Source organism: Apus apus, chromosome 4 (assembly GCF_020740795.1).
Source record: "Apus apus isolate bApuApu2 chromosome 4, bApuApu2.pri.cur, whole genome shotgun sequence".
NCBI lineage: Eukaryota > Metazoa > Chordata > Aves > Apodiformes > Apodidae > Apus > Apus apus.
Genome location: NC_067285.1, coordinates 21,906,425 through 21,914,217, shown reverse-complemented (window position 1 = coordinate 21,914,217; position 7,793 = coordinate 21,906,425).

Sequence of the window (7,793 nt, the reverse complement as noted above, 5' to 3'; positions counted from 1 at the left end):
CGGGCACCCCGGGCGGAGCGGAGCGGAGCGCTCTGGCGGGGAGAGGAGCTGAGCTGCAGAAAACCCCAACCACTGTCATTTGTACAGCCTGCATAAACCCAGTGAACTTATTTTAAACGATTCTGTCAGAGTACGTTCTGAACGAGTTTCAACAGGTTGCGTCCTTAAAATTTTTGAGTAAAATTTCTCAGACTGATGAGGAGGGCAACTCAAAAAGAAGTCTCTGCCCTGTCAGATTTTGAATACTGTGCCCATAAAAACAACTCCCTTGATGGCTCTGCCCTCCACCCAGCAGCGGCCTCCCGGCCTAGCCCCGCCCCGCTTTCTACTCCCTCAAGGAATCTGATGCCGGGTGCGCTGCCCGCTCGCCTCGGAGTGTTTCCATCGCTCTTCCAGGTGTATGGAAGGTATTTGCTTTCGGACTTCTCAGACTGCTCTCGTGTTTATGACCAGCATCCCTCTGGATCTCTTCCCTCTGCTGTTCTAGCAGCGCTGCTTGCACTGTTACTGATCAGTGGATTTATGAAAGCACTAAGGCCTGCAAAAAGCCAGCAAAGACTCTTGTGAGGGCAGATTTCAAAATTTTAAGCTTGTTAGGAAATGGCAATGGGAACTGTGTTACTGTAGATGAGAATTCTGCAGAGAAGAAGGTCAGAAAAGCCTCCAGAGCTCTTACAGGCTTCAGAGGAAAGTAATATATCAAGAAATATAAACCAAGTGAGAAGATCATGCAAAAAAATTCCTCTGAAGGTGGAAGCCAGTTAGATATCTTTGGATGGGCTCCCTGGGTTCTCCCAAGGGCTGCTGAGGGTTGTCATCAGCCTGAGCAGACCCAGGTGACGGCCAGAGGAAGCATTCAGAGCCTGCACAGGGTCATGAGATTTTACCAGACTCCTTCAGAAAGCACCAGCTCAGTTCTCCTCAGTTCCTGCCAACTTCTCAGTCCAAGGCTCAGGCTATGGGACAGGAATGGTGGTGAGTGCTGCTTATGAGTCCGTGGAGGTTGGGGCAGACCACTTGGGGAGCAGTGTGTTTCTGTAGGGCCCTGATGTACTCTTTGGGAGCCCAAGGTGGCAGCAGAGTTGTGAGGAACTCTTAAGGACCATGTCACTCAGTTGTTCCAAGAGCTATTAGCTATTAGCCTAGCAAGTCTAAAACTACCTGAGTAAGTGAATTTCTAGGGGAAAATACCAGAACTAGCTTCATAATGTAAAGTTATTTTATATGCAAGTTTCACATCACTTGTCATTTTTTTCCTTTCTAATCTGAAGAGTACCAGTTTACTTAATCATCTCTGTTAGAGCACAATTTCATATATTTGGCTACCCTTGTTGCCCTTCTTACTTTTGAATAATAATGTGCAGCTCACAGTCCATCACTTCATACATGAAGCTGGGATTTATTTTCCCCCCAAGCATCTCGACATTTATTCACAATAAATGTTAGTGCAGGCAAACGTGAAGCAGTGGCAAAAAGCAACAGTGGAAAGGTATGGGATGCTGCCTTCTGGGGGCAGTGTGTGCTTGTCTAATTACAGTAACCATGATCAGCTGTATTTCTCAAGTGCGAGCTGCTGTGTGTTTTTCAAGAATTTCTCTTACACTGGAATACCTCCCTATAGGATCTGGTCTGCTTCTTTTCACTTCCTGTACTCATTAACAGTGGGGCCATTACTTGAGCTAATTAAGTAAATGCTTTCATTTTTGTCTTCTTTTCCTGTAGATGTATTTGAAGTCTTTTTTTGTCTTTTTTTTTCTTGCTATGCTATATATGCATGTTGATTATCCCTTTGTTAACCTCTCCTAGTAGAGACCTATTTGAAGAAACCCTATAGAGATACCCTCTGAGATGGAGCTTTTAGCAAAGGTTGTCTAGGCAAACTGTTAAAACCAGTGGTTAGAGATTCTCCTGCCTGTAGTGTGACACAAGCAAGCAGCACCTTCAGCCTGGAAAACCATAATTCACAGTAGACTTCTCCTGGGTGCTGTAGGATATGCTTTTGGGTTTTTGATTTCTCCTCTGTCACTGTTTATATACAAACATGGTACGGTATAAGTATTTTCTGAAAAGCAGAAGAAACCAATAATTAAGGTAGGTTGGTTTGTTTTAGAAATGTGTTTAGAAAAGTTTTGCAGCAGGAGCTTTCTGAGATGGACACAAAAGGAATTAGTACCTTGTAGCTTGCCCAGCCTGACACTAAACCTGCAGTAATTTTCAGGAAAAATTACTTAAGTGAATTATGATGGAAATGTGGGGTATGCTTCCACATTTTCACTGTGTTTTTCCCCCTTCCTTTTATATGTAATATTAAAAGACTGTTTTAATTAGATTATTAGAAATCAAATTTGAAAATATGAACTTCGTCCTATATAAATCTGGTATTTTCCTCAAATATATTAATGGATATGTCAATTCTCTTTTAAATAGCTAAAAAAATACTGAGTGATAGAGAGAATTTCAAAAGTGCTAAAAATCTCTTTAAACCTAAGACACTGAATCTAAATGGTGGTTTTGGATTTCTCCACTGAGATAAACAACACAGAAAGAGAGAGAAATTTCTTCCCAGCTCTTTCTCTAAATAGTTTTTTGCCTTGATTAGGAGTTCTGCCTATGTAACGATGACCAGACATTACTTATTCTTGCAACTCTTTTATAATATCATTTAATTGTTGTACATCACTATGTAAATACTTGCTGACCTGTGCAAATAAGTAGCCCATCTCCAAAGAACTCTGCTTGCCTCCAAGAAGGCACAATAACTATTCAGTAGAGGAAATGATTTATGATGAGAAGGCAGAGTCACCTGCTTCAGGATCCTATTGTAAGGGAACACTAGCAAATAAGCACAAGGAGGATTTTACAGGTGCAGGCTACAACAGAAGCAGAAGTTGTCAAGAGTAAGACACACAGATGAAGCTCATTGAAAGGAACACAGTTTTTTAATGTGGGTAATTCATAACTCCTTAAACTGGAAGTGTTTTCTTAGATAATTAAACCCCAGGATTAAATAGTCTAAAGTTATTGTTGTGGATGTGGTTTTAATCCTCAGGCAGTCAAGACAGCTGGGATCTTTACACCTGGGAGAGATTAACATATTCAGTTATCCAGTTGTAGCCAGGGTTGCAGGTAAGTTAGTTATCCTCACAGTGAGCGCTCACAGTCAGACTTGGCCAGGGACCTGCTGCTGCTGGGTGTCTCTTGGTAGTGCTTCCTTGAGGATGTCTGAGCATCCCAAACACCTGACTGGTGATAAAATCTCTCCCAGTGCAGCACACAGTTCAGCCAAGGCTCCTCTGCTTTCTGCTAATATTCTTTGACAGTTAAAGAAGAAACCTGAAGCCATGTGGTTTGGACCATCTTTCATAGTTTTGTGTACTGTAATCTCCTGATGATGTGCCCTTTTTACTGCCATCTGTAGGATCTAAGATATTGCCATACCAATGCTTGTTTTAGAAATGCTAAATTGCATTGGCAGTGCATTTCTGTGTCTCACAGAGAGGCCTCTTTTTGAGTCAGCAGTAGCAGGACTGTTCCTGTAGTTGCTGAAACTTTTTCTTTTCCTCACCTTTCTCTTGATGTCTCGTGTCTGTTTTAACTGTGTATAGCTTGTTTATTTTTTTTTTTTTTTGCTGCTTCTTATATCTTTACTGCTACAAAACTTCTTGTGTACACTATGGGCTGGCCTTCATGGACTAAGTACTCCGCAGTGCTGCTTCTCCCTCTCACTTGTGCTGAATGAACTCACATGGGAATGGGTCTCCACAGGTATCATTCCCAAATGTCATGTTCACTTCTAAGGCAGTGATGAAAGCTGCAGGCAAGTCCCAAATGTTGCTTCTCCTCTGCTCCTCTCCCTAAAATGGTTTCAGAAGCCACTGACATGAACAGGTTTGCACACTAGGCCAGTATATGCAGGACCTTGTTGATGGTTGGCCTGTGTTGGCATTGGCAGAAGTTATGCTGGAAACTTGAATTCTGAATATTGTTGGTTTTGAGCCTCACATTTACACTGGCCTAAGGCTAGAAGCACCGTGTGTTGTGCGTTTGAGTAAAACATTATGCTAAAACAGCAGGGTAGTAGACTTGTGGCTACCAGAAACCATTGAGAATAAAAATATCCTTTTCACTTAATACAACACTTGTAATTAGCAAAGTTTTAGCTAGTAAAAGACATTCCAAACACAAGAGGCCAGATTCTAGTCTCTGGCAATTAGATAAATTTCTGTCTGTTAGCTGGTGGAAACAGACAAGCAAGGACATTTAATGCACAAGGTGTCTGTAAGAAGGCTGCATCTCTAAATCAGCTGTATTGAGAATCATAGCTCAAAACTGAGAAAAAACCCCAAACATTACCCCTAGTAAAAAAAAAACAAAACAGGTCTGTTGTCAGTTGTACTAGAAAGTCACGTGTGCTGCAAAAACCGGTGATTTCTACAGCCACCTTTGTGATCTCCATCTTGGTAAATATTGCTTTAGAAAATGCTGAAAAAACTGTTTCAGTTACCAAGAAGTACAAACCATCCCAAGAGAACAAGAGGATTATACACTTTAGACAAAAGGATGAAGATATAGATGAAAATAAATAGGAAATCTTAGAGTGTCTATGTTGATGACAAAAAATATGGGTGTGAAATGAAGCTATCCTCAAAGCAACCTATTGTAGAAAGAGAAATGGTATCATATGTGAGCTCCAGAAGTTTTCTGTGTGCCTGTAAAACCTGAGTTTCACTCTGTAAAAGTATTTCTACATGCAATACAAATAAGTTTTTAACTCCTCTTTTCCCCCTGCTGAAGGGAAGTATGTGCTAGGAGTAGGATTTTCAAGTCCTCAGCTGGCATCATTTGTCAAATGAATTACCCCAGCTCCTGGACTAACACCATCCCAGCCCTAGCTTGGAGGCCATCCAGTGGAGTCAGAACAGTCCGGACTGTGCTTCCACCTACCTCCAAGCCTGCCTAGGAGCTGAGACAGGTGCCAAAGCTGAGACAGATAGGAAAGCTGAGACAGATGTTAGTTCTGCCGATTTTATTTACAGCCAGCAGGTGTGATTTCTAGAGGGAGCTTTCTCTTCCCTTGAGAATGACAGCCCAACGCTACAGCTGCATGGGATCACATAGTACACATCCTCTTCCAAACACACTTGGAGCCAAAAGCTAAATGAAGTTAGGCCCATAATTGAAATGCAGCATTTATTTTCTCACGTGATCAAAAAATGTTTTGTCACTCTTTCTTTGACCCACCCATTAGCCTATCTGTTCTTGCTGTAGGGAGCTCACTTTGTTAGTTGTCTCCAGATCCTTGGCCTTTACATATTCTGGCTTCTTTTTGTCTTGACAGAAATATGTAAAAATGCCTTTCATCTGTTCTTGCACAGTTTATGGTATCTGACTGCTTTTGTTCCTGTTTATGCCACTGTAGTACATAGATCCACATAGGTGACACAGCACCCAGTTGCATGTACAATGCACACCTCAGCATGAGTCACCTTATCCACATCTTAGTGACCAGAAACACAGTTCTGCTTCATGCATTCACATGCACTTCTCTGATTTGCAAGTATTCATGAGACAAAGAGCCATGAGCTAGCACTGTATTCTGCTGCTGTGATGTATTTTTTGTTAGTACTTTTCAAATGTAACATAAGGACATTAAATATGGAAATAATGCCTTCCTCTGCAGTATAGAAATTCCTTTACATATTTTGAAGGCTTTAGAATGTGCAAATATTTGTATTTCCACACAGTCAGGTGTATTTGCCTCCTGCCCTTAAAAGGCAGGAAGTCTGTGTCACTGCAGACTCAGTGTGGTGGATTCTTAATGGGGATCCCAACCCAAACTGACAGATCTTGGATGTAATTTTTTTAACCTGTCAAGAACCATCTTTTTTTTTTTTTTCTTTTGCATTTTATTTTTATTAACAAGATGTAAGGAACAAAATACACTCAGAAGGAGACACTGAAAGAAGTAACATTCACAGCCACGCCACAGAAAAGTGTTGCAGGAGCGTAACAAAGTTTTAGGGAGTGTTTAATTGTGAATGGCACCCTGTGCTGAAATCTCGAGTGGCACCACTGAATTACCTTCACCCAAAATCAAGATCTATATGAAAGCGGCTTTTTATGCTCATGTTGAAGGAGCAACCTGATTTCTGCTTTTCTGTGACAGCTGCACTCTTGTGAGGTTATGAAACAGTCACTGTCCTGCTCTCTGCCTAATTTCTCTCATTGTGAAACATTATTTACTTCACTTATTCCTGAAGGTTTTGTGGGTGTTACAGTTTTACTGTTGCTCTGGGTGGGGAATCAGGCCCATCTTTCTCACTGTGTGCTCTCTGTTCATCACACACAGGGTGAAATAAACCCTGCAGAAACTGGACGGTCCAGGTACTGGGTGGTGGTTTCACTGTGGTTCTCAAATACCCTCTTGCTGCTCTTCTTGGCTCAGGCTGTGTTTGTAAACACTCACAGGCCTTCTCCTTTGGATTGTTCTTTGGAGCCAGATTTTCTTTTGATGATAAACAGGATGTGTGCGTTAATTAATTTCTTTTACTCGGGGTAGGAAATTGCTGCCAATGTTCTTTGAAGAGTCCTGTGAGCCATCTCTCCTCTCATAAACATTCAGGCAATTTTGGTTGAAGTGTATTTTTAAAAAAATCCCCTATGCAATAATGTTAATCTGGCTGGTTTACAGTGGAGAGGTTTTACCAGCTGCCTTAAGAATGTCAAGGTCATGTTTAAACAGTTACTGTTTAAACAGAGGAGATGAAGCACTGGACCAAGAGGACTGAGAGATGAAAAAATGAAAACCAGTATTTTCTGCTAACAGGTGTTATTAGGGAGTTCAGTGCTGGCGAAAGTGATGGTGGAAAACTTTGGACACTAATTGCTTCTGCATCTACTCCTTTGTACTTGTACCAGGGACATTGTTAGTGAAAATACACCCTTCCTGCCTTAGTCCTAAATTGAAAGGACTTCTGCCTGGTGATGACAGGAAAGCGCAGGCTCTGTAAACTTTGACTTCCAGAGACTGCCAGGAGGGGCCAGTTCATGCCAATTATGGCAGTGACATTTGTGATGTGAACATACAGTACTTCATGGTTTATAACGGTCCAGGAGTCTGTGATGATTAAATGTTGCTTATGAGGTCTCCCAGATCCAGAGTAATCTCTTGGGGAAAAGAAAAGGGATCTCGTGCTGGATGTTTCTGTCATTTTGTGTATTATAATGCTGCACTCCCACTTGTGTAAAGAATAGAGGGTGCTTCTTTTCAAAACCCAAAAATTGAGAACTGCAAGTTTGACAAAAATAATCAAGCTTTATGGAATACTATTAAGTTATATTTAAGTTGGAATAAAGCAAAACCTTGTGTTGTTTTTTATTGTGTTGTGTTTTTTTTTAATAACTTTATCTTTTTGTGATAACATTATATAACTCTGGTCTTGGTTTGATGTTTAATTGGTAGGGCATTATGATTTGAGAGCTGATTCAGTTAAAACTGATAGGTCTACAACATGCTACAAGATATGCACATTATTTTATCAAACAAGACCAGACAGATGCCTTGTTCTGAAGAGACTACAGTTTGAGACTGATCTTTCAAGATACGGTATGACAGCAGATTCCCCAAGGAAATTATTTGGTCTCTTTGTAATCCCAAGTGGCTCAAGTGTCATGCAGTGTAGATTTGGTGTCTAGCACTCTTATTCTAGGACAATAATCCATAGCCGTTTAAATCAAGACCTGAGAACTTAATGGAAAAAGCTTAGTATCTCCCCAAGGATTGTGCCATGAAT